Raw genomic sequence first — 17,045 nt, 5'->3', positions numbered from 1 at the left:
GAAAAACTGTTAATAGTACATCGCGAGGTATAGTGAGTGAAATAACCGAGTTAAATAATTTGAACGATAGTACTTGTGACACACAGTGTAATGATGACAATCCTCCGTTTACTGACAATCAGTGAGTACCGACCACTAATGCTGATTTTGATACTAGTGATGAACAGACGAATACAATTGTGTCCTCTGTTAATTTAACGACAATTGATGGCGCGGGACGTTCTGTTGCAATGAGTGCTGCCCCGCTTAACGCAACCGGTTTGCAAAATTCACGTGACAAACAGACGAATTTTTATAATGAAAATGAACAGGATACTCAAAGTAGGAGAGATTTACTTGATTCCGAGGTAGTGACTAACAGTGCACGTCCGATTAGCAAACATTTTCAAGAATCACAGAATATCCAAATGGATACACAAAACGTGACAATTGCAGTTACGCCATCAAACAGTACAGAGAATAGAGTAGGTAATATTGGGTTGGATCAAATTATGGCAATATTGCTACAACATAGTGAATATTTCAAACGACACAATGAGAAAATAGACAACAATTCCAAACAGCTTAGTGAAGATTTCAAATAACAACTTAATGAAATTCCAAACAACAGAATGAAAGAAGACAACAATCACAAAAAACTTAGTGAAAATCTTAAACAACAGCTTAATGAAAATAACGAAAATCTCAAACAACAGCTCAATGAAAAATTAGACAACAATTCCTGGCAGCTTAGTGAACAGATTAGAGCCATTGCCGCACAATGTCATGATACTAAAGAACAATTACGTGAGGAAATTGAGGCTTGTGCTAGGAAAAGTAGCGAAGAAATTAGATCTGTTGCTCAAGAATTAAGGGATATGCAAACAGCTGCAACAGAATCACTTAGAGACGAAATTAATGCAGTCGGTAAACAATGCTCTGAAACGGCAACACAATTACGTGACGAGTTTAAATTAATGACAGCAGAAATTTCGAGCACAATGGATGCAAAGATAGACGCGAAATTTGACCAACAGAACAGTCAAATTGACGAACGTTTTAATCATCACCTGCAAAACAGTGATACGCGTTTCTGTAAATTTATACAAGAACAGAATAAAGTAAAGCGACAAGTCATGGAAACAATTACCGCACAGAGACAGGAAGATAAACGCAAATTGTTTGCGAAAGCAAAAACATACATAGACAACAATATTGCTACAGTATCGGACAAATTTAATACCATCAAACAGTTGAACACAGAATTACGCGATGAAATTTCCGATCTTAAATCGAAAACAGACACACACACAGTAGACTTTGAGACAGTGACAGACAGACTCGAACAATTAGAACTAACACAGCATTCCGATGTCATCAAAACTGACGTTAAGAAACTGAACGAAACCACATGTAAAATACAAAAACAAATTAATGCTTCTGACACTAAAAACGATGATCAGGTAAAAATACTGACTGAAAAATATGATGAATTGGCCAGTCGTATTGACATTATCGAAGGTAATAATGACAACAAATCAGATGATACTGCACCGATTTTGTTTAACCAAACACCTGAATTCCAAAATTTACAGCAGACAATCAATGAGATCGATTCATCTAATAACACAGTACGTAGAAAATTGTCAAGTTTACAGCAAGAGGTAACAGAGATAAAAAATATTTCAGTTAATAACACGTCACAGCATACGGCAAATTCCGAACATTTCTCACACTCACACAGCCAGTATAATTTAGGTAATCTACAGAGAGTACGTGAATTAGATTCCGAACAGTCACAGTCAAACAGATTCCCATACAATCCTGAACATGTTCCATCATACAGAGACGATAATTTTGATTACAAACATTTTCCATCAGTGAGAAAATTTAAAGTATTTAAAAATGACAGAGCACAGGTACACGCTTTGAACTGGATACGACAATTTGCATTTGTATTTTCAACAGCATTGCCTGTAATGCAGAAACTAGAATTAGCAAGGATACAACAATTTGTTTTTGAATTTTCACCGGCATTGCCTGTAACGCAAAAGCTAAAATTTATTTGTAGCGCGTAATTGACCTCAGGGGATTCATTACGCTTTAATGAGTATGTGCTGTAACGTGCACAGGGCCGCGAGCTGTAGTAGTGCTGTTTCATCTTTAGTTTTCTGCACTGCTGCCTTCTCTTCTACTATCCTTTATATCTATCAAAACAGCTCTTCAACTATCGCTCTATCTAGGATTAAGAATGTATAATGAAAACTCGATAAGACAAATTTTACCGAAAGTGACAATTTTCATTAGGCACTCCAGAACTACCAGCGTAATTTTGATATCAGATAAAATTTTTAATCATCAGTATGTGCAAAATTTTCATCAGTAGCAAACACATTTTGGTAACAATAGAGGTTTTTCTCCGCAATAGCATCAAAGCCAGCCGGTTAGCATACCTAACCAACAATGCAGTCTACAAGGTCAACCAAACTTTAATGTTTCGCCGCATGCACGTATAGTCTCAGCTCTAACAAATAGTAACGCACAGCAGCAAGGAAATAACTACGTGCAGAAAACACAGTACTTCAATTCCTATCGCAATGCGCCGTATAGCAATGACTACCACGACAGACGTAAAAACAATGAGCACAATTTTCAGCGTACGTTTAATAACAGTCGGTCTTACCAACAGCAAAATCACCGCAAGAACATATTCTCATGAATGAACCCGATAGTAGGTATCATCCAGAACGTAATATGTCTGGAAGAAACAACAGAACAGTTCAAATAGTCGAAATGCCACAGCATCCTCCCGAAAATAACAACACGTCAGATAGAATTTGACTAGATACTGTACAGGTCGCATCTTCCAGTAACACAACCACTACTTTTGACACGCAGAATGTTGTTCACGAAAATATTACTTTTGACGATATCCGAGACACTCTTTTGCAGGAAAGACCAGTTGTTCAGAAAACCATTTCACATCCTGTCATCGAAATTAAAATTGGTTCATCGAAATTTTCAGCAGTAATCGATTCTGGATCACCTATGTCAGTTATAAATGAAGAAACTTTCAACGAGTGTAACAAAGAGAATACCTATCCTACATTACCATTAGGCAAAACGAAAGTGAAAGGAGCAGTATCGAGTAAAGGAGTAGACGTTAAATTACAGACGCATTTATCATTTTGCATTGCAGGTCACACATTTCACTCAAATTTTTGGATTGTTTCTTTTATTGACAACAGACGTTTTTTAGGTACTAATTTTCTGGTACAACACGACGCAGTTATTGATTTTCAAAATTCCTATTTAATGTTAAAGGATGAAAATGTACAACTGGCTTTAGAATTTCAGCACTCTTTATCTGCGGAAGAACAAACAATTAATTGTACTGAGGTCATTTCTGTATCACGTAGCATAGACTGTAATTCCACATTGTTCACGGATACGTACGTACATAACTATAATACTCCAGACGAAGCTGACTACGACGTTATGCAGATGATTTCTGATAAAGTTAAACAAAGCAGTGCAAATACAGACGACGAACGCACGCAACTACACAAAATTCTTTTACAGCAAGCTCCAGTTGTCGACAACATTCCTGGTACTATGTCCGGTTTTATGTATGAATTTCAAGTCAAACAGCATGACAAATTTAAAGCAAAGCATTATCCCATTCCATATATTCATAGAGAACAAGTTAAGAAAGAATTGCAAGCTATGCTTGACCAAGGAATTATTGAACCGGCAGTTAGTCCGTACATAAACCCGCTCCATATTGTTAAGAAAAAAGATGGCTCACTTCGCCTCGTACTTGATTCGCGTCACATCAATGACATTATTATTAATGAAACAGATCGCCCACAGACACTAGAAGAACTTCTACAGAAATTTCATGGTACTGCTATTTATTCTATTCTACATTAGATCTGAAATCGGGATTTTGGCAAATTCAGCTCCATCCGAACTACAGAAAGTACACAGCTTTTCTCTGTTTTGGTGACTGTTGTCAATTTTGTAAATTACCGTTCGGCTTAACAGTTTCTTCAGCAGCTTTTATTGGCGGTTTGAACACAATACTTCCGACAGAACTTAAAGACAGAATCACAACGTACGTAGACGACATTCTTATTGCAGAAGCTAACTGGTCTGAACACAATCAGATTCTTGAACAACTGTTGCAGACTTTTCGTGCACAAGGACTCACAGTTAATCTCAGTAAATCGCACTTTGGTAAAACTTCTATAAAATTTCTTGGACACGTAATTTCAGCAGAAGGCATTACGCCTGACCCGGAAAAACTTCAAGCTCTACGTGACATTACTGTCCCGACGACAAAAAAACAACTACGCAGCTTTTTGGGTTTAATTAACTTTTTTCGTAAATTTATTCATTACTCTGCTTTAGACACCCCTAGATTATGCCAATCGACAGGGAAAAACACTATTTGGTCCTGGGATAAGCAAGCACATTCTGAATTTATGAACCTGAAACGTGCTTTGTTGAATGCACCACTTTTATCGCACCCAGATCTTACCAGAAACTTTTCCATTGCCACATGGACACGTATGTTACGAGCTAGAAACATTTCTCCGATATATATGTCCAGGTACCATGCTTCCTCGAACCCTTGTGAACGAATAATGAAAGAAATTGGTACACTGTGTAGAATATACTGCCATAAAAGACATATTGATTGGGACACACACATACACTCATTCCAGGTTGTAATTAATTCCATACCAAATGAATCCACTATGCTATCTCCGTCTGTTGTACTGAAAAATGTTGAACCACCTAACAAAATTAAAGAATTAGTAACATTTCCTACATCTCGTCGACTACGACACCATGAAATAATTGACATAGCGCTGAACATCATCAAACGTGCCGCAGAGCGCCGGAGAAGACAACAAAAACAGGTTTGTATACGCCGTGGCCTTCACGTTGGACAGAAGATATTAGTACGTACACACTATTTATCTAACAAAATAAAAGGTAGGTGCAGTAAATTTGAACTTCCATACGCAGGTCCATATCGGATTCGCAGCATTCCTCACCCCCAATGTTGTACACGTCGAAACTTTGAGAACCAGAAAATCGAAAGGAAACCACCACGTCTCCAACATCAAACCCTTTATTGAATGAACATACTTTATGATTTATCACACTGTAATGCCATTTCCTATTTTTTTATGACCACTTATGCAATTATATTCACATGAACACATACTGCTGATTATCGTATTTTTTTCTTGGCAAGTGCCCGGCAAGGTAAGGTTAGCAGGTCGCTTTTCTTGTTGTTACACATTAGACCGTGCACATTTTTCCAAATAAACTTACACTTTTTATGACCACTTACGCAAATATATTTATGTGACTACTTACTGATGATTGTCGTATTTTTCTTGGCAAGTGCCCGGCAAGGTAAGGTTAGCAGGTCGCTTTTCTTGTCGTTACACATCAGACCGTGCACATTTTCCATTTTTTATGTATATATGATTGTTTTCCTGTTTGTTTGTATGCATTATGAAATAGTTAAGACATAGCAAACACCAGTTGACTTTGACATTTTTGCCCTACGATATCTCAACATCGTGGCTATTTTTACATTTTTTGCTGCTGCATTATGATATTCTGTGTACATTTTTGCATCTGAACACTGTCTATATTTTTTGACATAATACGTTTTCTGTCATGCTATGCTGTATGCTTAATTATATCACTATAAACCATTTTTTATCTAATGGGTATATGAATTAAATGCAAGACATTAATCTTTGTTCATCGTTTTCAGAAAGAAATAACGTGTAAAGGAAATAAATTAAACAGAAATGGGAATTTCACCTACGGAATAAAGGAAAGAAGATGCAAAAACCTTATGAGGAAGAGTAAATGGATCAGAATTAACAAGCATTAACAAGAATATACTATACACATCGTAGAATAGCAGTCTTAACTAATTTTTTCTTTCAGAATACGAAGCGATTGTTGCAGGCTGTCAGACAGAACTTCACATCTTAGTTTTAGTGAGGAAATATGCTAGAAATAAGGAATAGTTGTGTAATGAATAATGAAGTGATTTTTTTTGCAGATGATAATGAATGGTGATGAATAATGATGAAGAATTTGCAGCTATGAATAATGAAGTTTTTCTTTACAGGTGATGATGATAATGGAGTTATGATAATGAAGTGATGGATAATGAAGTTTTTTCTTTACAGATGGGGATGATGTTGAAGTTTATGTATTTATGCTCTGTAGTTATTTAAGTATTTGTTGCAGTTCGTTTTGACAGTATGTGTTGTATTGCATAGTATGATGACTGAAGGTTTTGGAAAGGACAGCTAGGGAACACATTTTATACACATTTCACTACCTGTTAATTCGAAGTTCACTACTTCTCAGCATAAAATGCGTTTCTTCTTTCAGTCTAATAATTCATTTTTGTATATTTTGCATTAGAAATTATTCATGAAATTAATGTACTATGAGCAGTTGTTCATTAAAACCATGTCATTTATGAATGTGATCACATATACTCTGTTTCATAATCTTGATACAGCTGACTCATGACGAATGACGTTACACATCTTCATTTGCAGTAATAACTCAAAAGCAACTATTGGTATTAATTATCGAACCCAACGCAATGCATTGCTAGCACAAAAAAATGCTTTGTAACTGGAAAATGAATGCCACTGATTAATGTACTAAGATGAACTATGAGGACAATGTTTACTATAGTTAGATTAATTGTGCCATTTATTAACTCATTTTCAATGATGACTTCTGATGGTTTGTAATTAGGGAATGAGTGCCAATGTTCTCTGTAAATGACTTGTGATGGTTTGTAATTAGTCAATGAGTGCCAATGTTCTCTGTAAATGATTTCTGATGGTTTGTAATTAGACAATGAGTGCCAATGTTCTCTATAAATGATTTCTGATGGTTTGTAATTAGGGAATGAGTGCCAATGTTCTCTGTAAATGACTTGTGATGGTTTGTAATTAGGCAATGAATGCCAATGTTCTCTGTAAATGATTTCTGATGGTAACTAGGCAATGAGTGCCAGTGTTCTCAGTAAATGACTTGTGATGGTTTGTAATTAGGCAATGAATGCCAATGTTCTCTGTAAATGATTTCTGATGGTTTGTAACTAGGCAATGAATGCCAATGTTCTCTATAAATGATTTCTGATGGTTTGTAATTAGGCAATGAGTGTCAATGTTCTCTGTAAATGATTTATGATGGTTTGTAATTAGGGAATGAATGCCAATGTTCTCTATAAATGACTTGTGATGGTTTGTAATTAGTCAATGAGTGCCAATATTCTCTGTAAATGACTTGTGATGGTTTGTAATTAGTCAATGAGTGCCAATGTTCTCTGTAAATGATTTCTGATGGTTTGTAATTAGTCAATGAGTGCCAATGTTCTCTATAAATGATTTTTGATGGTTTGTAATTAGGCAATGAGTGCCAATGTTCTCTGTAAATGACTTGTGATGGTTTGTAACTAGTCAATGATTGCCAATGTTCTCTGTAAATGACTTGTGATGGTTTGTAATTAGTCAATGAATGCCAATGTTCTCTGTAACTGACTTTTGATGATTTGTAATTAGTCAATGAGTGCCAATGTTCTGTGTAAATGATTTCTGATGGTTTGTAATTAGGCAATGAGTGCCAATGTTCTCTGTAAATGACTTATGATGGTTTGTAATTAGGGAATGAGTGCCAATGTTCTCTGTAAAGTTACTCATGAACATTATTCTGTAATATTACGTACATGGTACAGAAATGTTCAATGACTGCGCAATGAGTGCCACCCATTACTAGTGTAATTCTCAATGAAGACTACTATTGACTTAATGTCCTTCACCTTCTAACCTAATTACCTGGAATTACTGCAATATCCGTTAGTCCTGTATATCCTCATGATCATGGAGCACTATATTTGGTTTTTGCACTAATTCTACGTTGTTGTAACAGACAAGAACGTGGTGTTGACACGACATGCTGTCCACCACCATGAGCGATGAACATGCTATTGTGGTCCCACTGTTTGGTGTACCTAATGTACTGCCAAAAGGATAACATGGTATATTACTACGGCATTTCAGTGTCTTGGCTACGCTGATTAATATTTCTGGGAAAAGAACTTTAGATTGCCTCACTTGGTGTTGTGCTTCTATAGAAAGATATGGACTTTCAGTGCAGCTGCGTGCAACCTAGAGTGCTACAACCATGACGCAATCCTTCCCTTTCCTAATTCTTGTGACATAGTAAAAAAAAAAATCATTTTTGTTATCATGATTTGCATTTATGGCCTATACATTTTTTGTCATTTGCAAATGTGTTATGTACTACAATGCATGTGCACTTTTGTCATTTTCTTAACATGTTTTCCACTCATTGCATATACATTTTTTGTGATTTGCTGATATGTTCTGTACTACTGTGCGTGTGCACTTTTGCCATTTGTGAATATGTTTTGTACTCATTGTATATATTTTGTCTTTGCCTGATATGTTCTGTACTAAGTGCATGTGCACTATATTTACTTCATGTTCTACATCTATATATCTACATATTCTGTAATTGTAAAGTTAATTAGTTAAAAAAATTGCGCGTACGTTTCATATGTATTCTTTACCAGCGATGGCGAGGCATGACAGAATATCTGACCAGAGAGTTATTTATCGTTGCTAGTCTGCACTTGACCGCGCGAGTGTTCAGTTGCGAGTCGCACTCTGTCTGCAGTAGTAGTCAGTCGGCAGTTGTGTGTGGCGAGTCGGCAGAGGGAGTAGACAGTTGGATAGTTGTACTCAGTCAGTGCTAGTGTGTAGCGAGTCGGCATGCGTCCGCGGTGTGCTCTGCCCACGAGTCTGGTCAGGAATGTGGTGGACGATATGTATATTATCGTAGAAGGTAATGAAGCAGCATTGCGCTCAGCTAATAACGTATGTTAATTGTAATTAATTTGTTCAAAAAGATGCCCCAATAATAACTTTTTATAAAGTAACTCATTTAAAGAAAAAGATTCATTTCAAGCTAAATAATATTTCCTATGCATTCCCTACAAGAATCAAAATTAAATATACGCCAGCATTGCACAGAGCTGTGCCGAAAAATAAGAGCAGATATAGACGCAGTTTTACTGAGGTAAGAATGTATCAGGTTTAATTATTTCACAGGGCCGAAGGTCAGCGTTGCTGCCCTTGTATGATTTATCAGGTTTAATTATTGCTGTTGAGTTGTTACATTCAGTTCATGGTTCATTATTTAATTAATGTTATTGTGGGTTTGTGATCAATCTTCACCCCTTAACGATATTTTGTGGGGAGTTTATATTTGCGCAATTTTTATTCTTTAATTTTGCAAGGAGGTTACGCTTTGCACATTTTATTATTCCGTTAATATAGACAAACATTATTGTGGGGAGGTTACAACCTGTATCGGTCAACTAAAGACTGGGATACAAATTTCACTGCTGTCGGTTTTCTTGTCGCCGCTAGCAAGACTATAACTATCAGTCTATAGTATTAGCGTCCAAGGCAAAAAAGATTGTACCCCATACTGAAGCACGGTATACAAATTTTATGTGCGTCGTCTTCTTGCGCCTTCGCGTAGTTCAAGTGAGGTACATGTAGTGGTAGCGGAGGCTAAAGAAACAACACATACAAAATTTGTATCTCGTTCTTCAGTTGATCTATATCGTTCAACTGAAAAAGAGGATACTCATGCTAGCGAAAACGAAGAAATCGACGTACGTTAAATTTGTATCCCGCACTGCAGTTAATATATATATGACGTGAGGTATTCTATGATACTACTAGTTCTATCACTTTTTTCCCCTTTATTTTCCATAGAAGTACTAGGGCACAAACAAGCGATATCCTTAATATTAAGGCCGAAATACTTCTGGCATTGATATACGTCTAACATATTTTTTCTCTCCTGTATTCCTTTGTTTCTGAACACTCCTCTCTGCTGTTTCGTCTGTGCAGTAAATGATCTCTGGCAAATTCTGACGACATTGGTCAAAGCCGACGGGTTGTATCCCGTTCCTCAGTAGACCCCAAATTTTGGACGATACACTTGCCTAACACTTTTAAGGAAACAAATGAGCTATATATATTTCGGGTACACTACGCCTCGATGAATATTCATCTAAATGGCTCTGTAGTGTCGTTTCCTCCTCCCTACAACACTTTTTATGGCTGACCAGTAACCTTTTATGCTATTGGTACAAACCCCAGTTAATCTGACCCCAGTTGATGAAGATGTGAATTCAGTATTACGATTGAAGACAAGATGCTGAAAACCCTGTTCCCCAAATCCCTATATGAAGAAAAACTATAGGAAATACCTACAGATCCCTCGTCAACACGATCTTAAATTAATTTCTCCAACACTGTCTTCGTTCGATTAGGAACTGCTTTAAAACTACACCATCTCTTTGTGGTCCTGAAATTACAGCCCCCCAAACCTGTAGTCCCACCGCAGAATCCCCCATGTTGTACTTGGTTTTGCCAAAATGAGGATCATCGATTTTTAATATAACCCCCCTCCCCTTCGAAAGGCCCCGTGTACTTTATATGTTCCCCACAAAATTCCCTACAAAAAGGATACCAGTCTAAAACGGTACGCTCACTCACTTTCATGCACACACAACCACACAGGATACCTCAAACACCAACAGTATGTAATTTTTATTACATCCATCAAGGCCAGCTTCGATTTTTCCAACTGTGCTCATAGATGAGGACCATAGTCGATCCTTGCTAGACCTCCATATGAATAAATCGTGAGTACGACGAGCAAACACACTTATCAGCCGCATATGTTCGCCGACTCACGACATCGAATGTAATCGGCAGGCATACCAGACATTTGCAAAAATCGAATGGTTGCCACCATGTCTACGTCCAAAGACTGATTTAAGTCATGCAAATCCGTGGGAACAGATAAATCCATACGGGCAAACGAAAATGAAAAACTAAAAAATTTTATAAACGAAAAACTATTCTTCCAAATTATCTCAAACTCGCTAAGAACGAAATTAAGCACTGAATGAACTGGAAAGAACCAATTATTTAAATTAATGCAAACGAAAAATGTCTTACGCAATGTCTAGCGCTGTCTTTTAAAAACACATTCATTTATTTTAATTTACAAGATGGCGCTTATCCACAGCAGGCAAAAGATTTATTACCTATGGCTTTAAAATCTATGAGTAACCTATGACATCATTGGTCAAAGCAGACGAGTTGTATCCCGTTCTTCAGTTGACACACAAACGCAATGACAATCCGACATGTAACACTACAGTGATTTAAAATCAACGTTTTGGAAGAAACTGAAATCTGTATAGACTCTCTGACAGACCATGATGAAATATTAAATGAATATTCGGACATGATACATAATTATAGATAAAAAGTTACTGAAATCATGCAGCTCGATTCCGGATAATCGAAACAAACTAAAAACAAAGATGTACACACTACGGAAATATAACAAAGATTATAATACCACGCCATAGTTTATTACGTTACATAAACAACTAAATAAAGAAACTGTAACCACTACACCTGTGTTTACTGTGGATAAAACACTTAATCTGACATCTCTCAACAGTCATAAATTAAGTTAAATGGTTAATAAAATTAGGCTGGTATTAGGTTCGTAATGCAGCAATAAGATTATAAGACAGTGGCAGCGGCACGATGCAGGATGGATGTAAATGCCAACAAAAAATAAAACAAAATTGTTATTAGTTGGAATTTTGCACTGTTAACAAAGCGTATCTGGCTGCAGGTAGTCTGAAGATGGCTATAGATCTGAAGCAGCCCTCTTGCTACTGTATAATCTACAGCAATAAAACATAAAGTATAGCATAATTTTGGTTTTCAATACTATTATTACAAATGGTCGTTCAGTACACAATTCCAGACTTCACTAGTGAAACCTGTAAGAGGTGTACCTGTATCTACGTTCTAATCTCGCGAGCTCACATTGGTGCGCACCTGCAAAAAACAGTTCACAGTTGACATGTAGGGCCGGCCGGAGTGACCGAGCTGTTTTAGGCGCTACAATCTGGAACCGCGCGACCGCAGGTTCGAATCCTGCCTCGGGCATGGATGTTTGTGATGTCCTTAGGTTAGTTAGGTTTAAGTAGTTCTAAGTTGTAGGGGACTGATGACCTTAGAAGTTAAGTCCCATAGTGCTCAGAGCCATTTGAACCATTTTTTTGACATCTAGGTCTGGCTCACCACTGGGTTACACGTATACAAGATAAGAGTGGCATCTGTAACATATATAGAAAGAACGTGTAAACGTTGCACGGTGCGGGAAACGATGCAAATTTTTTCGACGAACAGAAGTAATTTGTAAGGTTTGTGGCTGCCGATCTGACCTAGTTGAGCGTTCAACGATTAAATGAGTATGAAATACCTGATGCCACATATATCGCTGAAGAGAGAATACAGTACATTTTCTGTGGATTAAGTAATATGAGTTTGTTTACGATTGCTGCTGGATTTATGGAATCCCAACCAGGAGCAAGAAAACAAAATGTTCAACCAAACTAAAAAACAATTTAAAACATACTTATGTGCGCGCATTTTCGGTCGGAATCGTAGATTTTTCGTGAAAACGTCGGGATAAATCTATAACAAGTATTTCACATAATATGTACGTTAATTATCAATCTCTTTAATACAGTGCTTACACAGAGCAGTATAATAGCTACAGAACAGATAAATCACAAGTTTGGACTGTCGTTGGCGTTGTATCGTTTTGAGCCTTTTTTCGTTTCCTTTATGACCCAGCCGTAGATGTTGTATTCATTCGGTACTGGACTTCTTGGGCTATTTGGATTCATCTCGACGTGAGCTTTCCTCTGACCTGCGTTATCCATAATGCGAAGCATGTTTATGAGTAGTCATAAAAGACTATGTCTTATTATTTTGTAATTATCAGCTTTAAACCAATTTTCCTTACATTTCGGGCGCGTGCAGTAGTAAGATGACGTCACAGTCAAACCAAGTACTGCGAGACAAACACGTACAGACGTGATCTACCCAATGTGGGCTCAACAACTGTTTACACGTTATTAGTCTCGTACTTATTACCGATTCAATTCTGCTGGCGTTTTATGGCAAAAGAAAGTTCGACCAAAGATACGTTTTCGCTTCAAAAACAGTGCAACTAATTTAGTGCTGTAAATGAGAGCAAGGTCCATAATTTCATTCCAGAAACGAAATGTAACGGCAGCTGACGCACGTGTTCAAAAAGTTTAAGTGCCATTGGGAAGACTGTATAGTCCAACACACAACGTATTCGAACTTTCACTGTGTTCTCCACATTGGGAAGTCTCTAACTTTATCCGGACCCATATAAAAAGGATTGGAAACTTTTAGAATCCAATAAAGTCGTTATAAGAGCCGTGGAAATACGTTTTGCAAACGTTCCCGGGCGTACAGGAGTGAATCTACTCATTGGAGAACGTTACAGCGTCATGCAGTAATTTATGCTTTTTATGTCGATAGATTATCTTATTTTCTTGTGAAATGAAATGAAACGGTCTGACTTTCCGCCTCCTGTCATAAGTATGCGTGTGCTATAATCCAAGCCATGTGACTTACAATTAAAGTCAACGAATGCAAATGATAATTAAGACCCTGCGCTGCCGACAAGCGTTGATGTACATCATCAAGGACAGTTTAAAATGTATGCCCCGACGGGGACTCGAACCCCAGATCTTCTACTTACATAGCAGACGCTCTATGCATCTGAGCCACCGAGGGCATGACGATAGTGTAGCTGCAGGGATTTATCTATTTCACGCTCCCTGTTAGACCCACATTCCCAATTTAATGTCCACACATTACATTCGCAGTGCCCCTGCCCATTACATCCATACACGCGGCAGACAATCTGCCCGTAGGAGTTCGAGCAATGCGTGTGTATCCGCACAGAAGAAGAAGGTTAGCGACCGGTTAGCCTTAACTATATGAAGATGGTAGCTGTTCTTTCGTACATGTCCGAAAGAAAAGATACGATTTTCATATAGAATGTCAAATGTTCAAACGTTTCATTTATCAACACTAGATTCTTAATGATGATGCTACATGTGTCACCGTATCTGGCAACATAAAACTTTTAATCATGTCAATAATATCGACTGACATATGTAACAACATACACGTATTTCTACGATTATTTCCGTTGCACAATTATCTCTTTGGTGTGCACCTCGAGATTCACGGTAAGTCATTACACAATAATCTGCAATAGCAATGGAAAACTGAATAGTGACGACGCGGTAGCATGCTGAATAGCTGATTAAAGTGTAACATAAAACTGTTAGTTTGCTGCCGAGTTAACTTGATGAGGCGGTGCAAAGGTCTGCTAAGGTTATAATTTCATCCTAATTTCTACATCAGGTAAGTGTATCCTCACAGGCTTCGTAAGGGTAAGGTCATCGCCTCGTACTTCACGAGTTTCAACACGTTACATTTTGTCTGCTGTGTCGATTTTCTTGCAGTGGAGTCTGTTTTACTTTCTACGACATCGTGGTCCTCTTCGCAAGTTTTCGCCTTCTATTGGTGACCAGTTGGGCCGTCGGCACTCTGGAGACCAGTAGCAGGCCTGACGTCACTGCCAGTAGCGGGTAACGATCTGGAGCACTTTTCCGAGAAGCAACGGTGTGGCGCTCTCTTTATAGGTGCTCCCCCCACCAGCGGACACTTTCTGTACGGCGATGTGGGGCAAGGACCGCGCTGGAGTTCATGCGAGGTCAGTCAGCACCCAGCCCGCCTCCTTCCTGGACGTCAGTTGGCACACAGCTTTGGTGGCGTACTGTGGGCATTGCAGGAGCGGATACAGACCTCAGCCGGTAGCCTCCGTTTCAAGAGTCGTTCTCGTATTCTACCCAGCGTTTTCAGTAGAACAATATGTTTGCTCTATTCTGCAGTGATTTTTTTCTTTTTTGAACAAATATCTCCTGTGTCTCGTCCAGATTGTTTGCATCCTACATTGAATCAACTGCTCATTTAAAATGTCTCAGGTCCGGCACAACTTGGCCATTAATTTACTGAGGCTGTTTCGACACGACAACACGAAGAACGAGGAATTCCGTCTTCGTTGTAAGGCTGAATCATTTCTGTTACTAATTATCCCAAAGAATTCATCTTTCAAACATTTTCATCTGTTGGAACCTCTATGGATAATCGAGCCATTGTGCTGCCACGATGCCGCCGTTTCTTTACGTAGACTTGTCCATCAGAAACTAATGCGACATTTCCACAACATATACAGGTTTATACCGGATGATATTATAAACTTTCAGGGATGATGGAGAATGGTAAATGTATCAATCTTAAGTAAGGGACCGTGGTTCGGTAACGATGCCCGGGTAGAAAGTTATAAGCGAAAGTCGTTCTGATACCCCTGACAGAGCAATACATGTACCGGTACTGCTCTTGCTAGGAGTGTAGGTACGCAACGTTGAGAGACGAGAAGAAGAAAGACAGTGTAGAAAAGTTGGGCTCCAATATGCATAGCTTTAGAGCTATGAACACTTGTTCATCGCCGCTGCCTACAAACACATCTATTCCACTGAACAAGTGCCCATGGCTCTTAAGGTATGCATATTAGCGCTCATATTTAACGTACATTTTTTCTTGTTTTGGTCCACACTACCTCCTCCATAAATATGGAACCAAAGAGCTTACAATAGAAGAGATGTGTTTCGCAGTATCTAACATGAAAAAGTTCCCATAATTCTGAAGGTATGCATTTTTGACCCCATACTTCTGACATTTTTTAGTTGTTTTGGTCCACACTACGATCTCTGGAAGCTGCCTACCCCACAATATTAGCAACAACAATATTGGTATATACACTGTCGGAGGCATCAGAAAGACTTTCGCTGATAACTTTCAACCTGATCGTTTCGGGACCAGGGCCCCTTACCTCCAACTGATGTAGCTACCGTCCATATACAGGGTGAGTCACCTAACATTATCGCTGGATATATTTCGTAAACCACGTCAAATAATGACGAATCGATTCCACATACTGAACGTGAGGAGAGGGGCTGTGTAATTGGATAATACAAACCATAAAAAAATGCACGAAAGTATGTTTTTTAACACAAACCTCCTTTTTTTAAATGGAACCCCGTTAGTTTTGTTAGCTCATCTGAACATATAAACAAATACGTAATCAGTGCCGTTTGTTGCATTGTAAAATGTTAATTACATCCGGAGATATTGTAACCTTAAGTTGACGCTTGAGTACCACTCCTCCGCTGTTCGATCGTGTGTATCGGAGAGCACCGAATCACGTAGGGATCCAAAGGGAACGGTGATGGACCTTAGGTACAGAAGAGACAGGAACAGCACATTACGTCCACATGCTAACACCTTTTTATTGGTCTTTTTCACTGACTCACATGTACATTACCATGAGGGGTGAGGTACACGTACACACGTGGTTTCCGTTTTCAATTACGGAGTAGAATAGAGTGTGTCCCGACATATCAGGCCAATAGATGTTCAATGTGGTGGCCATCATTTGCTGCACACAGTTGCAATCTCTGGCGTAATGAATGTCGTACACGCCGCAGTACATCTGGTGTAATGTCGCCGAACGCTGCCACAATGCGTTGTTTCATATCCTCTGGGGTTGTAGGGACATCACGGTACACATTCTCCTTTAACGTACCCCACAGAAAGAAGTCCAGAGGTGTAAGATCAGGAGAACGGGCTGGCCAATTTATGCGTCCTCCACGTCCTATGAAACGCCCGTCGAACATCCTGTCAAGGGTCAGCCTAGTGTTAATTGCGGAATGTGCAGGTGCACCATCATGCTGATACAATATACGTCGACGCGTTTCCAGTGGGACATTTTCGAGCAACGTTGGCAGATCATTCTGTAGAAACGCGATGTATGTTGCAGCTGTCTGGGCCCCTGCAATGAAGTGAGGACCCATGATGTGGTCGCCAATGATTCCGCACCATACATTTACAGTCCACGGTCGCTGTCGCTCT

The sequence above is a fragment of the Schistocerca nitens genome, chromosome 1 (assembly GCF_023898315.1).
Source record: "Schistocerca nitens isolate TAMUIC-IGC-003100 chromosome 1, iqSchNite1.1, whole genome shotgun sequence".
In the NCBI taxonomy this organism is placed as follows: Eukaryota; Metazoa; Arthropoda; class Insecta; order Orthoptera; family Acrididae; genus Schistocerca; species Schistocerca nitens.
Note: the sequence above shows the minus strand (reverse complement) of the source record.